Raw genomic sequence first — 20,464 nt, forward strand, 5'->3', positions numbered from 1 at the left:
GCAAATAGTGCAGCGTGGCGAGTGCACGAGTGATACGTCATTGGCCCCACACAAATGTGACAACCAACTCAAGTCCAAACATTGACAGCTTCTTGTAATGGAATTGGAGGTCAGATCGCAAGAGGCTGAGAAGCTAGTTCTAGTTTGCATCGATCGATCGGTAGCGCCACCTTCAAATCTGCAGTAGAAGGTGTTCAAGTCGTTGGCTAGTGTGCTATTGTGCTCAGCTTGGGGGGGGGGGAATTAGTCAGCGATCGGACCGATTTCGAGTCGTTGGCGCTCAACTGTTTTTCCAACTCTTTGCAATGTCAGCTGGGCCCTGATTACCATCTAGTCATCCAAATTTGCGCAAATTAAAATCAAGCTACCGTAAATGCTGTAAAATCTGCACAAACTAAAATAGGACTGCCGTTCATCCCATTAAAGTTGCGCAAAGTCCAAGAAAAATGACCATCGATGCCTTTCATTTTCTTGAAGTTCACCGGAAGTCCCTTAAATGCTCCCGTAAATCCTGTAAAATCTTAACTGGTTAAAATCAGGCAACTTGAAATCCCAACAACCACGCGCAGGCTCTATTTGTGCGCCAGGTGCATTGTGGGACAATAAGGAGGCCTCAGACAATTGGTTCCACGACGGGAAGAGGTTAGAGCGCGGGCGTGCCGTCTCCCGGACGCCTCGGAGCGCCCGTCGTCACTCGTCCATGTTCGCGGGCTCGAAGCACCGCGACATGGAGTTGTCAGGTTCTGGGTTTGAATCCCAGATGCGGTCTTCCTGCGAGCTGCCTTTCCCATGCCCTTTTTTGGCACTCCTTCCTTTCTTGCCTTCCCCCACCAGCTTTTCCTTTCTTCCTTGTTCCCTTCACGCCTTGCTTCCCTTTTCATCCATGCGTCCTTTACATTTGTTCCTTCCGCATGCTTACCAACCTTCCATCCTTTCTTCCTTCCTGCCCTCCTTCCTGTCTGACCTCTTTCTGACCTTCCTTCCCCTCAGATCATCTCTTCCTTCCTTCCTTCCCTAACCCTGCGACTTTCCTCCTCCCTTCCTTCAATTGTTCCCTCCTTCCTTGCCTTCCGTATGTGTCCAGTACTGCTTTAAAAGCACCCTCTTGACTTTTTTTTTTTTTTTTGGCCATCCTTCACGTTACCTGTAAAAGCATCAATTAATGAATTTTTTTTTTTTTAAATGTGCCCCCCACCACACACACTCTGTATTTGCAGGTCTATATGGTGCTACAAATGACATATTAAAACATGATATGAGTTTTATTTGGATTTGTTGCGTTGGTGCTGCACGAAGCGAAGTGAGAGTTTTCCTCACCCCGATTGGACTGGATATCTCCGTCATGCTGCGCGCAGCGCGCAGCTCTCCACGCGCATCCCACGGCGGCGGCGGCGGGCGCGTCTTCGGGACGTCTGCGACGATTCCACTCTTTAATTGAGCTTAATTGGCGGAGGGTAGAGATGCTGCGCTCGCCCTCCCGAAGCCCGTTGACATTTTGACAGTAATAAGGGATAAACGCTATCGCCGAACGTGCACTAATCTGCTCTCAGCACCTTCGCCTTCCCCCCCTACCCGGGCTGCAGAACGCCGTGGAGCATCAATCACGCGCGGGAAACATCCACCGCCGTGAGAGAGAGAGAAGAAGAAAAAAAAGAAAGAAAAGAAAAGCCAACGTCGCCCGGTTTGCAACGCGTCCCCGCACGTCCCCGCCCACCCAGCCAGTTGCAGACTTTTCAGCACCACTTCCCCCCCGCGGACGGCGCTCTGTGGATACCGCGCGCAGGGGTCGCACGCCGAGAGGCTTCCGCCGAAGATCGGCGCGTCGGACGGGGGCCACTTTGCGGGGCGGACCGCACTGGAAGCTGCGTAAGGGAGGGGCAAAAAAAACCGAGGGTAAGTGCCGCGCCGCAAAAAAAAAAAAGAATCATTTCCAACCAAAAGCTGGAAGAGGCTGCTTTTAGGCTTTAAAGTGCAAAACTAGTGACCAAACGAACGCACGAGACCTGCTTTCGGGACTTGTGTGCTGCTTTCTGTTGTTGTGCTTGTGGCTTCCAAACAATGTTTTGCCCGCGCTGCGGAGGCGCTCACTCGATAGATGGCCAACCTAACCGAAGGCAGCAACAGCTGTGCAAAAGTGAGCCGCACGTCTCACGAGTTGAGTCCCGTCAGGAGGCGCACGAGATGGACGGAGTCGAATCTCCGCTATCAGGTCTTTCTATTCTATTTTTGTGTGTGTGTCACGTTGTGGCTGGCGAGGCAACGCTCCGATGAGCTCCCTTCAGAGCGACCGTGTGTGTGTGTGTGTGTGTGTGCATCTTCTGGCAGTGGTGATGATGACGGTGGTGCCCCCCTCCTCCTCTTCGTCCTCCAGTCAACTCGACTCAAAAGCCAGCGCGCCTCTTAATGCAGCCGCATCATTGAGTTGCAGTCGAGGGGATAGTCGGTCGTTGCACCGTAAGCGACACTTCATTTCGCCTGCGTGACCCCTGCTCCCTGCGGCCTTTTTTTTTTTAAACATGTATTTCGGCGGCGGGCGGGGGGGGGCAAAGATTAGCTTTGCGTCGCGTTATTCCCACGGCTTGGATTGGATGGTGTGCGCAAGGCGAAGGGAGGCGGCGGCGGCGGTGCAAAATTTGCCGTTGTCTGCATTCCGACTCAACTGGCGGTGTAATCGCCTCAAGGCCCTGACTCGGCAAAAAAAAACCAAAACAACAAACCCGGAGGTTTTTCAATTCACTCTCCCGTCGACGTCTCGTGTTAGACGCGTTCTTCGCAGCAAGTGATGATATATTCTTCTTATTATATTATTATACAAATTCCTTGTGTGTTTTTGGGACACACTTGGCAAATCAAGATGATTCTGATTCCGATTCTGATCGAATGCCTGACGTGCCCGCTGTGGCTTCCAGTGACTTTTTTCTTTTTGCTTTTCGCCTTATCCGCTGCTCCAATGCGACGTCAGCAAAACGTTTTCTCCGGCGCTCAGAATTGATAATACAAGCGGGCATTTTGCAAACAAGAGCGGTCGGTCTCGCGGCGACTGGCCACAGAAACCCAACGGAACCGCCCATATCTTTACATGTTTGACTTCCAATTTGTTTTCATATATATATATATATATATATATATTTTTTCTTTCAAGCCACGTTTAACAAGTGTAAAGCGATGTTAAAAGATGTGTAATAAAAAATCAAGCTAAGCTACGACCCGGGTTCGATCCCCGGCCCCGCCTGTGTGGAGTTTGCATGTTGCGTGGCTTTTCTCCGGGCGCTCCGCTTTCCTCCCACATCCCAAAAACATGCACGCTAGGTTCATTGGCAACTCTAAATTGCCCCGTAGGTGTGACTGTGAGCGCCAATGGTTGTTCGTTTGTTTGTATGCGCCCTGCGATTGGCCGGCAACCGGTTCAGGGCGCCCCCCGCCTCCTGCCCGATGACAGCCGGGAGAGGCTCCGGCACGCCCGCGACCCGCGTGAGGAGAAGCGCGACAGGAAATTGGATGGATGGATGGAAGCTAAGCTACGCATGTCTTGGAAGTGAATGAGTTAGGAAAACAAAAGTTCGGTGTCAAGCCATGGGTAGGGTTTCTAAGTACAGTTCGGGTTTGCGTTTTCAAATTCGGGCTTTGAGTCCGTTTCAGAGTTGGGTGTGATGCCAGGGTTTGGGTATCAAAGTGTAGGTTCAAGCCACATTGAGGGTTTTAAAGTAGGGTTTCAAGTCAGAGTCAGTCAGGCTTTCAGGATAGGATTTTAAGACAGTGTTTCAAATTTGGGTTACAAGCCAGTATTCGGGTTTTAAAGCAGAGTTTCAAGTCAAGATTTCAAGACAGGATTAAGGTTTGAAAGTTTGCTTTCAAGACAGGGTTCGGCTTTCAAAGTTCAATGTTTCAAGCCAAGGCCGGGCTTTTTGGAATTCGGGTTTCGAGCCACGGATAGGCTTTCAAATTAGAAATTGGAAATGAGGGTATCAAGAGGGCTAGGGTTCGAGTTTCAGAATTGAGTTACATGCCGGGGTTAGGGGCTCAATGTGTTGGTACATTCCAAGGTCAGGGCTTGAAATCAGGGTTCGGGTTTCAAGCCAGAGGGAGGTTTTCAAAGTATAGGGTCCAAACACAATTTCGATTTCAAATGAGGGTTTTAGAGTTTCACAGTTGAGTTTCACGTCAGGGTTCGGAGATCAAAGTATCAAAAGGTCAAAGTTCAGCTTTTGACGTTTCCAAGTCAGGGTTTCAAAATGTCAGGCTCGGGTTTCCGAGTATGGTGTCACTCTCCGGTTGACATTGCTTCCCAACCGGATTTCGGTCTGTGCTTTGACCCGCTCCTTCATTTTGGGTCTTTGCTCGCTGAGGAATTCAAAAAGAAGGAGAAGGGAACGCGCCGGCGCCAAGCACGCCGCTGCCCCCACCCTCGCTTCATTCCGGTGAGGCGGCGAGCTTTTTCTCTTACAAATTAAAAAGCGTCCGGCCTCCCTCGGAATTTGAATTTGGCCGCATTCCCAAACCGATGTGTTGCGTACATCTTAACACCTTGATCAAAGTGCTCGAAAAGGGTCCCGACCGGAGAGACCCTCTCCGGCCTCCTTCACAACCACAGCGGCACAAAAAAAAAACCGAACCAACCAAAATGACAGATTACCAAAACAGATCTCTGGTCAAATTCCTGCTGGACCTCGGTCACTCCCTCACAAAGGTCCAAGCTGGATTTAGGAAGTGTGTGTGTGTGTGTGTGTGTGTTCCTTCTCCTGCCGCCAGGCGCCATCTGCTCAGCGGGGAGCTTTTCCAAACAATTTCACTGTACAACAACAAAAAAAAGGAGGAGGAGGAGGAGGAGGTGACTCAGACACACGGACGCATTCCAAACAGCCCGCCGTCCCTGAACAGCCCCGTTCGTCACATAGCAAAATAAATCCGACACTCTGATTAAGTTAGCTCACGCACATATGCGGTACACGAGCTCTGACAACACACGATTCAGAATAGAATCAGAAGACTACGCGCTTTCGTCCATTGGAAACGATGGAAATGACAGTGTTGGCTGCAATTTCGAGTTGAATCAAGCAATTGTATCCTAAATCATCTTTCCGCATTGAAAGGAAGGCAATTGCCATCGATCTGTTCCAGCCTCCCAAAAACACCCCAAAATCTTTGTCACCTTTTTTTTTTTTTTGCTAAGAAGATTCACACCTCATCGTATTGTAGCCTGCTTTAGGAAAACATACAGTCCAGTCATGACATCATTAAATTGAAGTTTTTACAGTTTCATGCTTTAGACCTTCACAACTAAGCTGCAATAATATTCGCAATTTTTCACAGAGGATAAAGAATATATGCCAGCGCTTGTGGCGAAGTACAGTTGTTTAAAGGTTTAGAACTCCTGCAATGATGATGCTATCTTTTTTTTTTTTAGCCCCATTACGGAATTTCCCAATATGGGTTAGCATTAAGCTAGTGGACTTCTGTTTCCAAAAATCAAATCAAATGAACATAAAGTTGGGTGGTTTGGCTGAAATATTGAGTCAACTTCAACTGGGAGTGAAAAGAAACAGCTCGAAACAAGCACTTGGTGTTTTGTTCTCTCGCTGCCAAAGTGCAGCTTGCTTGCTGTGTGTGTCGTTCGCCGGCTTTGTTGAAAAACTCACAAATTCATATCTTGTTTTTCTGATATGCCCGAAAATGAAACCAGATGCTGCCAAAGCCTTGCCGGAATAGAATAGAAAAGAAATCATTTCATTGTTGCCAAGGAAGAATGTTGAAGTGGGACATGTTTCTGTGTTGAGGAGGAGCTAAGATTAGCTTGGGTTGTTAGTGGAAGGTTTGGAGAGTCTTCGCTGCATGTGCATGTTCACACGCCGACCCCCCCCCCCCCCCCAATCAAATGATTTCTTTTTATGGGAATGTTTCTGAAATTAGGCGATTGTGTACACTTTGGGGGCGTCGATTACTTTATAAACAATATTTGCTAACTAATTCACAATGTACCGTTTTTATTAAATTCCCTAAGGTAAGCTATAAAGGCATATTTTTCACGATTTATTATCATCTTTTTCAATTCAATGATTGATTTATGTATTTACTACTTATTGTTTTGGTTAATAAAAACAAAAAAATACCATTAACAAATTAAAAAATGTTTATGAAATAAATGGTAAGCTTAAGGAGGCATATTTTTGGAATGATTTATTATGATCTTTTTCAATTCAATGATTGATTTATGTATTTACTACTTATATTTGTTGTTAATAAAAAGAAAACATTACCATTAACAAATGTAAAAATGTGTAGTAAATAAACGGGTAAGCTTCTTTTTTTTTTGCAGTGGCCGACCACAACGGTAATGAATTCTATTAAGGAAAAGAAGTTCAAGAAGGAAAGCAAGACAAGCGTCTGGCCCGGCCGGCCATGAAAAATGAAAGCCTCCGAATGTGCTAATATAGAATCACGTCCTGTACTCGGCCGTTCGGAATAAAGCAACAAGTAGAAATGGTCACGGTGAGCGCCTCGCATACGACGGTCTGATTTTCATGCGCCGCCCGACTCTTACCGGGTGCCCGACGTCTGCTGAATGTCGACGAATATGGTGTAACTACGATGGGTTTGCGGGTTCTTAACAGAGGAGGTCGAAACGACGGCGGGGAGCAGCGCCGCACGGGGGCACTAAAGTCGCACATTCTCCTTCCTCGGGCAGCGTTGTGCGAAATGGCGTGCGTCACGAGTGCGCTTCACATCCCCGCTGCGGATTATACGCCGGTGTTCAAGTGCATCTTTGCCCGGGACTTTTTCTGCTCCCGGTTCCATTTGTTTCCACGCGTGTCCATTTCATGTTCCAAATTGTGTGTTACACACGTGTGTTACACACGCTTCACGTTGGACTCTTTACACACACTCAGGCTCCGATTGACAGGTTTGATGCCAACCGGCGGGCGCTAAATTGCGCGTTTTCACTCCAACAGAGTGCGCGACAGGTGTTCCAAAAATTGGCGGGTTTTCAGATTTAGGGTTTTAAGCCTCGGTTTGGTTTTAGGGTTTGAGGCAAAGGTCGGCGTTCCAAACTCGGGTTTCAAGGCAGGGGTAGGGTGTCAAGTCAAGCAGGTGTTTGGGTTTCAATGTAAGTTTTAAAATCAGTGTTAGGGTTTGAAACACCAGTTAGCGTTTCACATTAGGGTTTCAAGCCAGCACTACGCTTTCAAAGTAGGGTTTCAAAGTTTTAAATCGGGGTTTGCTTCGGAGCAAAGGTTCGGGATTCAAATGACGGTATCAAGACAGAACTCGGGATTGAAAGTTGGCGTTCAGTTTTCACGCCTGGGTTAGGGTTTCATAGCAGCGTTTGAGTTTTGAATTGGGATTCAAATTGCAAAGGCCCCTACAGCCTGCTTTAGGGTTTCAAGCCAGGGTCTGGCCAGGGTTTTAAATGAGGCTTTCAAAGGGGGGATCAGTCTTTTCGAAGCAGGGTTTCAGTTTCAAACGAGGGTTTCGGGAGTGTTATATGCCTTCTTACTGTCGCACGAACTCCACCGGTTGGTTGCAACCAAATTGTCTGGATTGAACTTTCCAGATTCAGTAGCACTTCGATGTGACCGATGCAAACCGGTAGCCGGAATGTCGGCGGCACGCGTCACCGCGGCGCCGCGCTGATTTTGACGCAATTGTTTTGTTGTTGTTGTTGTTGCTGCTGCGTGATGGAGGCGCAGCTGCTAAAAAAAGAAAGCCGGCGTTAGACTGTAGACGCGCGCTCCTTTTCCTTTTTTTTTTTTTTTCAAAAGAGCACTAGGAGTAATACTAATACTAATACTAATACTAATCTAGCACTTGTTGTCTTCTTCCCACCTCTGAATGTGGGTGCAAATGGATGAGCGGAAGAGATGAACATTCCAGTCCATACCGACGCCCTGCAGCTTTTAGCCGCAGACAATACGGCCTCTTATTCCAATACGTGACATGCCGAGCAGTACAGGCAACGCTATGATTTCAAATTGGGGTTGAAGGGCCAGGTTCCGGGTTTCAAATGTGGGTGTCAAGTCGAATTTGGGTTAGGGTTTCAAAGTAGGGGTTCAAAGCCAGGGTTAGGGTTTAAAGTTAGGGGTTCTGGGTTTCGAGGCTGCATTATGGTTTCAAAGTAGCTTTCAAGTCAGGGTTTCAAATAAGGCTTTTAAGACTGGGTTAGGGTTTCAAAGTTAGGGTTCCAAATGAAGGTTTCAAGCCATGGGTAAGGTTTCAAATGTGGGTCTCAAGACAGGGTTAGGATTTCAAACCAGGGTTATTATTTTAAATGACAGGTTCACACTAAGGTCAGGGTCTCAAATCAGCGTTCGGGGTTCAAGTGAGGCTGGTGTGCAGTTGAAACGAAGCCTAAAAGTGGGTCGGACACACGCGCACGCGCACGCGCACGCGCACTTGCTCGGCCAATCGGTCGCAGTGGAGCCTCGTGTGTCTGACGACATTTGACGAAACGTCGACAGCAACACGCGCCGATATCATCTCGAGCGTGACAAAAAGACATCTGGCTCTGGCTCTGGCGGCGGCGGCGCTTCAATTCACCTGCACTCCCTAGCTCATCCGCAACGCCGATATGGCAATCGCGGCTTCAATTTGTTTGCGCACCCGTTCGCGTCTTCACGCCGGATTTCTAATTAATGCAAGATGGACGAAGGCGAGATCAAGCTGAGGGAATTCATTTCCCAGCGTGGCGCAAACAACACGAAGTCGTTCCTCAACAGTGACGTTCTCTGCACGCAGCGAACCCACTCACTTGGTTTTAGCGAACAGACGATTGACAATAAAGGTTTGTGTTGCAGTCTGACGGATAAATGCAGGTCAACATTTGGTGAATTCAATTGAAAACAATGACATTTCTGTGATCTTGAAGTGATTAAGTGCGGGCAACTTGGAATCTCAGATGCAGACGACTGGCAATCGAAAGGCTGATTTTCAAGACTGATTTATGCACGCAGGTCAAAATTAGCCGCTTAAATTAGCTACACATTTTATACCAATCACAGTTATTGCATTTCAATGAACAAAGAGTAGACCACTTAGGAAAAGAAATCTTGATCTTAGTAGTGAGTCGACGATTGACAATCAAAGGTTTGTTTTCGAGTTCTGAACGATGCGTGCGGCTCAAAACTAGGTGGCTAAATTAGCCATCAAAGTAGGAATTATGCACAGAATGCAGTTATTTGATTTGAAGGGACCGAGTGGAGCGTGAAATGAATGTTTGTAAGTAGACGGTGGACAATAACGCTATATTTTGGAGTTTGACCGACGCAGGCGGCTTTGTCAGCCATTCAACTAACCCTTAAGCCAACCCCCGTTATTGACGTTAAAAGCTACGTTTTCGACTCTGATCGACGCGTGCAAGTGAAAAATGAGGTGAAGAAACATTGCATTGAAATATAAATTGCACACCAACTGCGGAACAATTGCAGGCAGCATTGCCGAATGAACGGAAGGCATTCAGGACAATCTTGGCATGAAAGATAATTATGCATCAGCTGCAGTTCGATTTGTGATAATGAATCAAGTGCAGGAAATAAAAGGATTGCAATAAGGACATTATTGACAGTAAAGGAATGTTTTCGACTGAGCGACGCATGCAGGTGAAAAAAACCCCGTCAATTATGCAGTTCATGAACCGAGTGCAGGCAACTATTCTGCTTGTTGCATTTCTCATTAAATATATTGCTGTAAACATTTGTTTTCTTGCTCCTAACAAAAAAAAAAAACCAAGAAAAGAAAATGTAAATGTGACATACATGCTTTTCATAGGAGACAGGAATTATCGGCATCCACACACATGCGCATGTTCCATTGCTCTAATCCTCGCGTGGGTATCATTAAAGGCGCCGTCCCCAAAAATAAAATCTATGTATAAACGCCCTATCTTCCCTGCATAAAAGGCCAAACACGATTTAAGTTGCGCGAGTATACGCGGTATCAAGCGCATCCTCCTCCAGGCGGCGGACAAAAGCATATGTGCGTGCTTGCTGAAAGGCTTCGCAAAACGGCACATGCTCAGGGAGCGAGACGTATGTATGCCGACGCCACACAGGCCCATCTGCTAACGTGCATGCAAATGACCAATGGCGGCACAGGATGGAGGGGGGGTGATATGCAAGGACCGCCAATTCTTGCGAGATCCCGCCGGCCCGCCATGGGCATTTTCCCTCCCCCTGTGATGCAGAGGCAGGTAGCGCTGCGGGATTAATGGAAAGAGCATTTTCACAATCTATTTAACAGCCTGCATGCCAAAGGCTGGCATTAGGCACTGTTGACTTACAGTCGCCTACAGCTTTGTGTTGTGATGCATTCGCCGCCGCCGTTGCGATTGTCTGTGGGAAGGCTGCATCAGCAGCAGCAGCAGCAGCAGAACTCCTCCCGAGCCCCCTCTTCACATTCTAGCCCACTGAGTCTTCGCGCATTTGTCACATTTGCAGTCAGAAAAAGTCATTCAACCTCGCTGGCGTGGAGGATGACACACAACTGCCAGTCTGAGGGCGTTATTGGGGAAACAAGCATTCGTGTTCTTTTGGGGATACCAGCTGCTCGCCGGGGCCCCAAAAAGGCAGGATTCGTGCCAGGAGTCTTACATGACTGTAAGAAAAATAGAGAGCGAGGACTTTTAGATTTCTTCTCGTGGCAAAGCTGTAATGCAACGATTCTTCCAAATTTCAACCGTTTTGACATTTGACAGCAAGACAAACACCCCGAGTCTCATTCTTTCACTCAGAAATTAGATGCAAGGAGTTGTTGGCTTCAAAGGGAGTGGTTGGCTATTTGATATGAAAACACTCAGTTTATATGCGGAGAGGAAAGTGACATGACTGGTTCTCTCTCGTCTCGTTCTGTGTTTCTTACCGCATCTCCACACGACCATACATACTGAACACAAGCAAAACAAGTCATAGAGATGGCAGCGCATGCCTTGACACGGCGAAAACAAGTACCTGCGATTTAGCACAAAAAAAACCAACCCAAAACACTTTGCCTTTCCTCTAAAACATTGATTATTGACTAATCATCCATTAATTGATGTCAGACAGGCTATTAATACAGTTTGAAGTGATCTGTAGTTCATAATTGTAATTTTATGATATTCTTGGCCAAAAACATATTGCAAGTGAATGGAAAATAAACAGTAGCTATAGGTAAGGTTCACTTGCGGCGAAAATGATTCATTAACGACAAGCGTTAATATAGCGGCACGGTGGATGACTGGTTAGAGCGTCTGCCTCACGGTTCTGAGGACCGGGGTTCAACCCCCGCGCCTGCGTGGGTTTTCTCCGAGCACTCCGCTTTCCTCCCGCATCGGTTGATTGAAGACTCTAAATTGCCCGTCGGCATGACTGCGAGTGCGGATGGTTGTTTGTTCGTATGTGCCCTGCGATTGGCCGGCAAGCAGTTGAGGGCGCTGCCCGATGACAGCCGGGAGAGGCTCCGTCCGGCACGCCCGCGAAGCGGCTCACAAAATGGATGGATGGAAGTAATATCTTCTCATTGCTCTTTGCTCATATATCTGTGTGACAGGCAGAACAATTGAACTAGATGGCAAAAGGTACATTTAACCTGTGTGTGTCCAGTTGTTGCTATTCATATATATACAACATAACACGAGTATTGTGCTCAACTAAATATTTCACTACGTGTTCTTGTTTGGTGGTATGCGAGTTCAACAAACGGCAGGATGAAGTCACTATTGTTGTTATTGCGCCATTCTGATGGCTAATTGATGTGGACTGAGCTGAACTCCTAAGAGCTTTCTGTGTTTCCATCTGGGCGGCCGTGTTGGCCAGAGCAGGCTGCAGCGGGAAGCGCTGCGGAACGAGCGAGCGAGCGAGCGAGCGAGCGTGAGTGCCGGAGGTTGTTCCGGTGCCGGTGAATTATTCAACACAAACGCTCGCGATTACGGACCGACTGCGCCGCACGCGCTGCGGGGTCGCGCGAGGCGAGGCCGGGGATCGCCGGGCTGTGCGTGAAGGGTATTCCAGGAACCGAGCCCACCCTCCCCCTTGCGGCCGCGTCAGCTCTTTCATTCCCCCGGGCGGCGGACGTCTTGCAGCTCTTAGAAGGCCGCTAAAGGCTCGGTGGGAGACACCGACGCCGTCCCTCTGTCGTCACCGCCCCCGCACGAAGGCTTCTCAGGACGTCGGCATGAATCACTGTAACGCACGCACACACGCGCACACTGCTTTATGCCTGGAACCGGCCAAGCAAGGGAAGTGGCGCAAAAACCGCAAACACTGGGCATCTCCGCCACAGCTGACCTTGGAGGGGCCTTTGCCAAATGACGCAACCCACGATCCCTTAAACAACAAAGAATGATTAACTAGCCAACCAAGTGACTGACTGTCTGACTGACCAACTTACTGACATACTAATCAATGGACTGAATGACTGTTAACTGACTAACCATAACTAAGTGACTGACCGACCAACTGCCTGGTTGTCCAACTAATTCAGTAACAAACCGATGCAACCAACGAACGAGCCAACTCGCAAACTAATGAACGACTCAACGAGCGAACTAACGAACCGATTAACCAATCAACCAACCAGTCATCCAAGGAAAAACCACAAAGAGCAACGACGTGCTTAGTTTCCCTTTGGAAGGGAGAGACAAAATAGACGATCTATCCTTGAACTCAACCGTGGAATGACGGTTCCACACAAGCGGGTAGAAAAGGTTGTCCAAGGTGACCCCCGTACCTCCGTAGGCGGTCCTTGTGAGAAGTGTGGCGACAGTCTCCACCATGCAGATTGAGACATTACTTGTTATTTGTGGGTGTGGTCACTTAATGGGAGTGACTGGAGAGAACGGACCATTCTAAGGGTCTCACGCATCCTATTCAGGGTCCTGTTCGGTGGCACCTGATGTCACCACTTCTGCGTGTTTTTATTGTGGTGGTGGAATCAAAGGCCATGTCTTGGCCTTCATCATGCATCGGCAATGTGAAGCTCTGTTGTGTTCCGACTCAACTGTATTTCAGAAACTGTCCGGATTTATGAAAGAGCTGCATGCCCACAAACGCCGTCGGGCCACCCCCGGCGCTGGTCAAAGTAAAATGTCAGGATGGAGGATTGAACCCGACAGCTCGCCCTGGGGGACACTAAGTGGCGTCAACCTGTTGCAGGCAATGTGATGATGAACAACTTCCATTTCCCCAAAAAATGTCCTCTGTTTTAATGTCACCGGGACGGGAACCCTGGAGGCTCAAATGAGGAGTAAGCCAAATATGAATAATTTATAAGAGTGGCGATCAGAAGCGAATGCTGCTGGATACTACAATTGTTGTCGCAAACTGTCAACAATACTGATGCTGTACCACACAATGCTTAAAGCACATATGAGCAACAGTTGGGCTGAAAAAAAAACTCTACTACTGCTGAGTAATCGATAATGTGACTAATTGATCTACTGCCACTCTAGCTAACTGAGGGATTAACTAATTGACTCACTGACTAAGAGAATCCTTAACAAACAGACAGATGGACGGACGGACGGACGGACGGACTGACTCACTAACAAACAAAAGAATTGAGTGACTAAACAACTCACCAGCCAGCCAGTCAGGCCAGCTGACCGACTGACTGACCGGCTGGCTGACCGAACGTTTGGTAAACTAAGTAAGTGATTAACAAGCAAACTAATTGATTCACTGACTGACTGACTGTCTGATTACCTTCTTACCTGCCTCACTAACTAACTAACTAACTAACTAACTAACTAAGCAGTTGAATGTCTGTCTGACTAAGCAACGATTTAACTGACTAACAGACTGATTAACTAACCTACCAACAGCTTCGACAGTTCCAGAGTCGGAAGCCATTCGGACATTTTAATATCCGCAACCCAGACGGCGTCATTATATCGCACACACGCAAAGAGGCCAGGGAGCCAGAAAGTCAACTGCTGAGTCCAAGCGTTGCCATCGGCGGACTTCTTACGATGTTCTAAGGTTACTCAAACCCAGTTTGGGTATCCGAAGGAATAGTTTCGGGGTGATGTATAATTTATCGTCACTGTCCAATGATAACCTTGTAAAGCCACTTCAGGAGGATTTTGATTTCGATGTTTCGTGGGGACAAATGGTCATTTTTGTGCGTGTGTCACCTAATTCACTAACTGGACTAACAATCCAATGACTGTCTGAAACTAACTGAATGGCTGACGAACTAATGGAGTCATCGACTAACTGATCAAAGGAAGAGTATTCTTCCTTCCTTTTAGTTGTATTTTGCAGTGGTTGTCTTCCCTTTATACTTGAACGAGAGCAAGGACCACATCCTCAAAAGAAAAAAAACCCCTCCATTGATTTCAGCGAGGGAAGACGCGGGACGCTGGCTCCATTAGCGGGACGTAAATGACGGCATTAGGGAGAAGTCAAGAAGCTCGGCCGTCCACATAAACACGCAAACGCCTCAAATCCATCAGCAAGTCATTTGCGACCCAATGAGCGAAATCGAACGACGTTTCCCCCGTTGCCACGACGACGGCGTGTCCAAACTTTGAAACTTGTTCTTTAAGTGCGGCACGGGATGACGCCGCACGTTTTCTTTTCCCTTTTTAGCATCGGGCACTCGTATCGACAGTGGCCGACACGGTGTTCAATTACATTGATTTTTCTCCCCCCCCCGCGCATCTCTTCCTTTGTTCCTCTGCTGGCTTGCTTTCGAAGCTCTGTCACTGCAGAAGTAAAACAAGTGAAGTCCCTGAAATTATCTTATCAGATAAGTCAGCAGAGAGGAAATGAACTGAAAAGAAAGTTCCAGCGTCAACCGAAAGAGGCTGAGTTTAATAGGCGGCGTTGATTGTTTGTAAAGGAACTGATTTGCGGAGATTCATGACGCTGTTTAGCTTTTACCTGCTACGCGATAAGAACAAAATGCAGTGCTTCGGGAATAGTTTCTGTGATAGTCTTCGGAATTGCTCAGTGGGGAGTTGTCAGCAAGCTCCATCCCCCAAAAGTGAAAGGAGCACTTATTAGAAATGTATCACGGGAAGCGCAATAGCGATAGTGGAAATTCCATTCTTCTTTGGTCAAATGAGAACATGAGAAAATGAGAAAAGAGCTCAGCGGAAGTGCAGACTTCCACCGAATTTGGATCAGGAGCACGTCGCACGCCTTCATAGGTCGAGCCCGCACCTCCTGCATGTGAATTCTGTCTGTCAATCCATCCATTTCCGTCCGCATTAGTTTCATGGGAAACTGGTACTTATCCCAGCTGACTTTGGGCGTGAGGCGGGGTACTCCCCGGACTGGTTGCCGGTCAGTTGCGGCGCAATTATTCGAAGGAGCGCTCTTTTGGGATGTGAACGGAAACCGGAGCAGCCGGCACCCAACGAGCAAACTCTACACAGAGATGTTCTGACTCAGATTTGAACCTGACGTCTCCTGACGTGCTGCCCACCATCCACCTTTGTCACTGTCATGCAAGAAGTTAATGAACAGGCTGGCAAGAAAATCTCTGAGGGAAAACCAGAGGAAGTCAATGAGGAAGCCACTCGTTTGTCACTAATTGACAAACCAAGTTACTAAAATTACTGTTTGACACATTGGGTAACTAACTGAGTGACAAACTGACTATACACTGACTAATTGACAAACTTACTGACTACCCGACTGACTGACCTATTTACCAAGTAACTAAACTGACTAAGTAACTTACTAGCTCATTGATTATTGGCAAACTGATTATCTAACGAGCTCACTCACTAAACGACTAAGTAACTAATTATTTGACTGAATTACTAATTGACAAAGTGAAAAACAGGCTGACTAACTAACTAACAACTTACTTGATTAACTGACTGACTGGCTCAGTAACTAATGAATTGAATAACTAACACAATTATTGAGTGACCAACAGAGTGACTGACAAATTGACCAAGTCACTAAACTAACTGAGAGTAAAGAAGGTTAAAAGGTTGATTTAAACAGATTGAAACTTTGCTGGCGACAAAGGTCCGACTGGAACCGAGGCGTTTCAATGGGGAACAATTGTTTTTCCACTTGGAAGTCATCCAGCGTCACGGGATCTTTACCTTTGGGATCTTCCACTGCCGAAAGGTGGCTTTGTTGGGCGCGTCCGAAACTCGGTGGCCTTTTTGCTTGGGTGGTTTTTATGTCGTGCCGAAGTGAGTCCAAAGGCTAGAAAGCGATGTCACCAAGGTACACACAAATGCGGAAGCGCAAACAAACCGGAAAGCTGTCGGTCGGAGCGCACCTCTCACCTGGATCCTTGATTTCCGGCTGCCAGTTATCATTTGAGCTACGGGTAAGGCTAATTAATAATCCTAATCCTAATCCTAATCCCGATTTGAAACCCCACTGACAGACGGAAACGTACTGTGACTAAACACGCCTTTCCCCAGCGTTGTTTTCTCGCAGGTTTTCTGGCTTTTTTTAGGCCGCTCCCCCAGCGGCGTTGTAGGTGCCTCAGCGAAGTTTGGAAAAGTTCAGCGCTTGATTCTACAGAGACGCTAACACGAGAGAGATGTGACCTCTTTTTCGAATACAGTACAAACCGACAGCGGTTTCGGATCGCTCGGAGGAATTACAATATTCCAGCCCGGGAGCCAAATGTTTGCTGCATAATTAAGCAGGCTGTCTGGGGGTGTGTTTTGAGGAGATATCAGAGCCTACGTGCAGTGCGCATTGTGTCCTCTCCATTTGAATGCCATTGTGAGTTGTCAAGGAGCTGTGGTTCTCGTCAAGCAGTATTAAAGCTTCTTGAATATTTTAGATGGCGACAAGTGGACCAGACTCTCTCGGAGACTCTCGGTAAACTTGTAACGAGAAAGCCAAGATTGAAAATATTCGGAATGTCAACACGTATTGGTCTGTGTATTTTTGTACTGTAAGCCCTGTTAGACGACCCATATCAGGCTTGAAGCCATATTCCTTGTTGAAACTCCTAACCCAGACGTGAAACCATAAATTGGTGCAAAATCTAAAACCAGACTCGAAACCTATTCCTGTCTTCAGACCCTCATTTGAAACCCTAACTGCACACAGGTGGTTACATTTGCTCAATATAATACCTTCCGTTTTAATGGCGTTGAATAGCGCTGCCCATCAACAGACACAACCACATGGTCTTCTTAGCCATCCAATCAGAGGTCTCTGATATCATCCTTGACGTGAATCCCTAGCAAGGTGAAAGCGAATCCTTTTCTCGGGTGGGAGGTGGGACCGAGATGCACATTTGACTCCCGCTCAGGCACTCAAGCGGTCGCAAGCAATCTCGAGAAAATGGCGAGGACGCTTCCCAAGCATCTCCTTATTTTGCCCAGGTGGCCTACTTTTCCATACTGGAGCGATTGCGTCAGAAACAAATTCTCTCCAGGGTCGAGGGAACGGGAGGATGGGCTGGGGGGGGGGGCGTCTTTGACAGGACAAGAATGCTTTAATCTTGACAGGCAGGCAGGCAGGTGGAGCTCGACAGATACAGTAAATCAATGGGAGCGTCTGAGAGGTAGCAGCCTCTCATATCGACCGCCGAGCTCTCCCGACAACATCCTCGCTCGCTCGCTCCACCGACAGCGTGAGTCAGGGCCGGATTGTCTTTCGGCTTTCGGCTCTGTGCATACTGAGCTGATTACGGCCGGTCCCAAAATCAAGGTTGAATCCTCAAAAGACCCAAAGGCCCTCTGACTTCCAGGCAACAGTTGAAACCCTAAGCCTGGCGTGAAACCCTCACTCAGGCTTGAAACTGTAACCTGGCCTTGCCTTCATTCAAAACCCTGGCCCTTGTTTGAAAACCTAAACCAGGCTTTAAAGCCTAATTTGAAACCATAAAAATGGTTTCAAACCCTCACCGTGACTTGAAACCTCAATTTGAGACCCTATCACAGGCTTTAAACCTCAATTTGAAAGCGCAAACCTTATTTGAAACTCTAACCCTCGCTCGAAACTTTAATATAAACACCGAAAACTAGCTTGAAACCCTCACACTGGCTTGGAACCCCACTTCGAAACCCTAGCCCCTGTTCAAAAACCTAAGGCTTTATCAGGCTTTCAAATCTAATTTCAAACTGTAAACCTCGTTTGAAACTCTAACCCTGACTTGACGCCTTTGTTTGAAACCCAAATCTTAACCCAGAACTGAAACCTTAAAAGCCCAACCTTTGATTGAAACCCTCATTTGAAACCCTAAAGCTAATTTGAAATCCTAACCCTTGCTTGAAATCCCAGACTTGAAAAAAAATAATCCGTCTTGAAACCCTAATTTCAAACCCCAACTAGTTTGAAACCCTAACCTGCGCCGACCAACTCCCAGTCAACAGTTGCTAAGGTAACCTCACTGCGGCTGCCGTTCTCGACGTTGAGATTGGATTTTGAACCCGTAAATTCCATCCCGTGGCCTTTGGACTTCTCTTCAATTCACCGCATCTCCTCCTCCATCAGGTGCGCATGATGGAGTGATAGGCTGACACTTTATTGCTGGCGGCGCGTCATTCCCAAAAGGAGTCACTGCATAAAAGGTAATCTTGTACAGACGGAGGCTTTTCTTCCATCACGATAGGAAGATGCCAACCATTGAATCAGATCAGCGGGAACTCAACTAATATGTCCTACGCTTCCAAGGCGCCTCCCATCCAGGAGAAGCCAGACTCCTTCTCACGTTTCACTCGTTTATCTCCCGCTTCGTGATCGGAGCCCTCCACGAGGCCTGCCAGCAGATCCAGACGCACTCGTGGAAATCGGTAACGTAGAGACCACAGAAAAAAACATTTGGGAAATAGTCCCCCCCCCCCCCCACCTTTAAGATGATTCAAACAAACGGAAACGCCAATTTGCAACCAGAACCTTTTGGCAAAACTCATTTGACACATTAACCCTAGTTTCAAACATGAACCTAGTCTTGAAACCTTCATTTGAAATCCAAACCATGTCTTGAACCCCTATCTTGAAACCCTAACCCTGGTTTAAAACCCTAACTTAAATCCACACATTGACCCAGCCATCCACCATGACATGAATCATCCTCGGTGGAGGTTAACGTAAAATATGCTTTTGATCTCAATATGATAAAGAGGTTTAACCTTCATATGATGTGTGTGTGTGTGTGTGTGTGTGTGTGTGTGCGCGCGCGCGCTTCCTCTCTGCCAACCGCGTTTGCTGTGACGGCTGTGGCACGTCGTCACCGCGGCGCTCTGAAAAGGGACGCAGGCAGGCGGGGCGAGCGCCACTTAGCTTTAAGAAATTGTTGCCCCCCCCCGAAGTTGAGTGTTTGCTGTCTTTTTGCATCACGCGGAATCAAAAGACGGCGCTGCGTCCAGCGGCTCCGCTTGTTCGGCTGCAACAGCCGACCGACGACGGCGGCCGTCACGATGACTTTTGTGCGGGCCCGGTTGTGGCCGAGCTTTGTCTCATTTATGCAAAAACGACAGAAGCAAATGCGCACTGAAGGAATTTAGAAAGGGACGTTTTGTTTGTTTGCTTAAAAAAAACCTCATCAGTAAGAGATGACATTTTTCTCCTTAATCTCAAACCCTGACCCTGGCTTCATACCAGACTTGAATCCTTATCTGTTGTTTGGAACCTCAACCATGGTTCGAAACCATAACCCTAACTTGGAAGACCTAAGCCTTTAAAACCCAATGTTTGAAACCCTAACACAGTCTTGAAACCTTCATTGGAATCCTTAAGCCTGACTTCAAACCCACATTTGAAATTCGAACCCAGGCTTAAAACCCGAATTTTAAACCCCCATCCTGGTTTCAAACCTCAATTTGAAACCGTAACCATGATCTGAATCCCTAATTGGAACCACTAACGCTGATTCGAAACCCTAATTTGAAAACCAAATTTTGAAACCCGAAACCAGGCGCGAAAGCCTAAAGCTTGAAAACAAAATCTTGCCTAACCCAGGCTAACCCAGGCTTGAAACCCTCATTTGAAACCCTGACCCTTGTTTTAAACTCTAACACTGCTTTGAAACCCTAATTTGACATTTTTTTTTGGGGGGGGGGAGGGGGGGATTTGGGAAAACCTAACCCTTGTTCGAAAAGCCAACTTGGGCTCAAACCCCTAATTTGAAAGGCTAACTCTGGTTCGGAACCCAAAGTTGTTGTCACGAAATGGACTTTGCGCGTGTCTGAAAAGCCCAGCAGTGACAAACGGCACTGTCGTCGTCCCAGATTTCGAACGCTTCTTCCACGACGAGCACCGCGGCGACCTCCGTTCTCGCCCATTCGCTCTCCTCGCTGCGGCAAGCTATTGATCTGCTGCCCGACGTCAGCGTACTCGAGCGTCAATTCGACGGGCACTCCTGCCCATCTGTCGCAGGAGCGCAACTCGGGGGGAGGAAAAAAAAAAAGCTGTTCACGTCTCCCACTCTGCCGGGGGAGCCAACAAACACCATGTGATCTAAATATTACTCATATTCTGAAAACTACTCATGCCCAGAATGATTGTGACCACAATACAGACTCGATGAGACGCTCCAAACATGACATTAGCATGAGAGT

General features: G+C 47.5%; 1 protein-coding gene across 5 annotated transcripts in view; it reads left to right on the forward strand.

Moving 5' to 3' along the window:
- The first annotated feature begins 264 nt into the window (after positions 1 to 264).
- The window catches only part of LOC133483690 (metabotropic glutamate receptor 4-like), a 157,297-nt gene continuing 137,097 nt past the window's right edge, over positions 265 to 20,464 (forward strand). For 3 of the 5 annotated variants that reach the window (XM_061785220.1, XM_061785223.1, XM_061785221.1), the window contains exon 1: positions 582 to 1,893. The gene's annotated coding sequence lies outside the window, so the exon portion shown is untranslated. Of the gene's footprint in view, positions 1,894 to 1,962; positions 2,455 to 20,464 lie in introns of those variants that run through there. The other 2 variants (XM_061785226.1, XM_061785222.1) reach the window with 2 other exon arrangements.

The sequence above is a fragment of the Phyllopteryx taeniolatus genome, chromosome 9, assembly GCF_024500385.1.
Source record: "Phyllopteryx taeniolatus isolate TA_2022b chromosome 9, UOR_Ptae_1.2, whole genome shotgun sequence".
Classification (NCBI taxonomy): domain Eukaryota; kingdom Metazoa; phylum Chordata; class Actinopteri; order Syngnathiformes; family Syngnathidae; genus Phyllopteryx; species Phyllopteryx taeniolatus.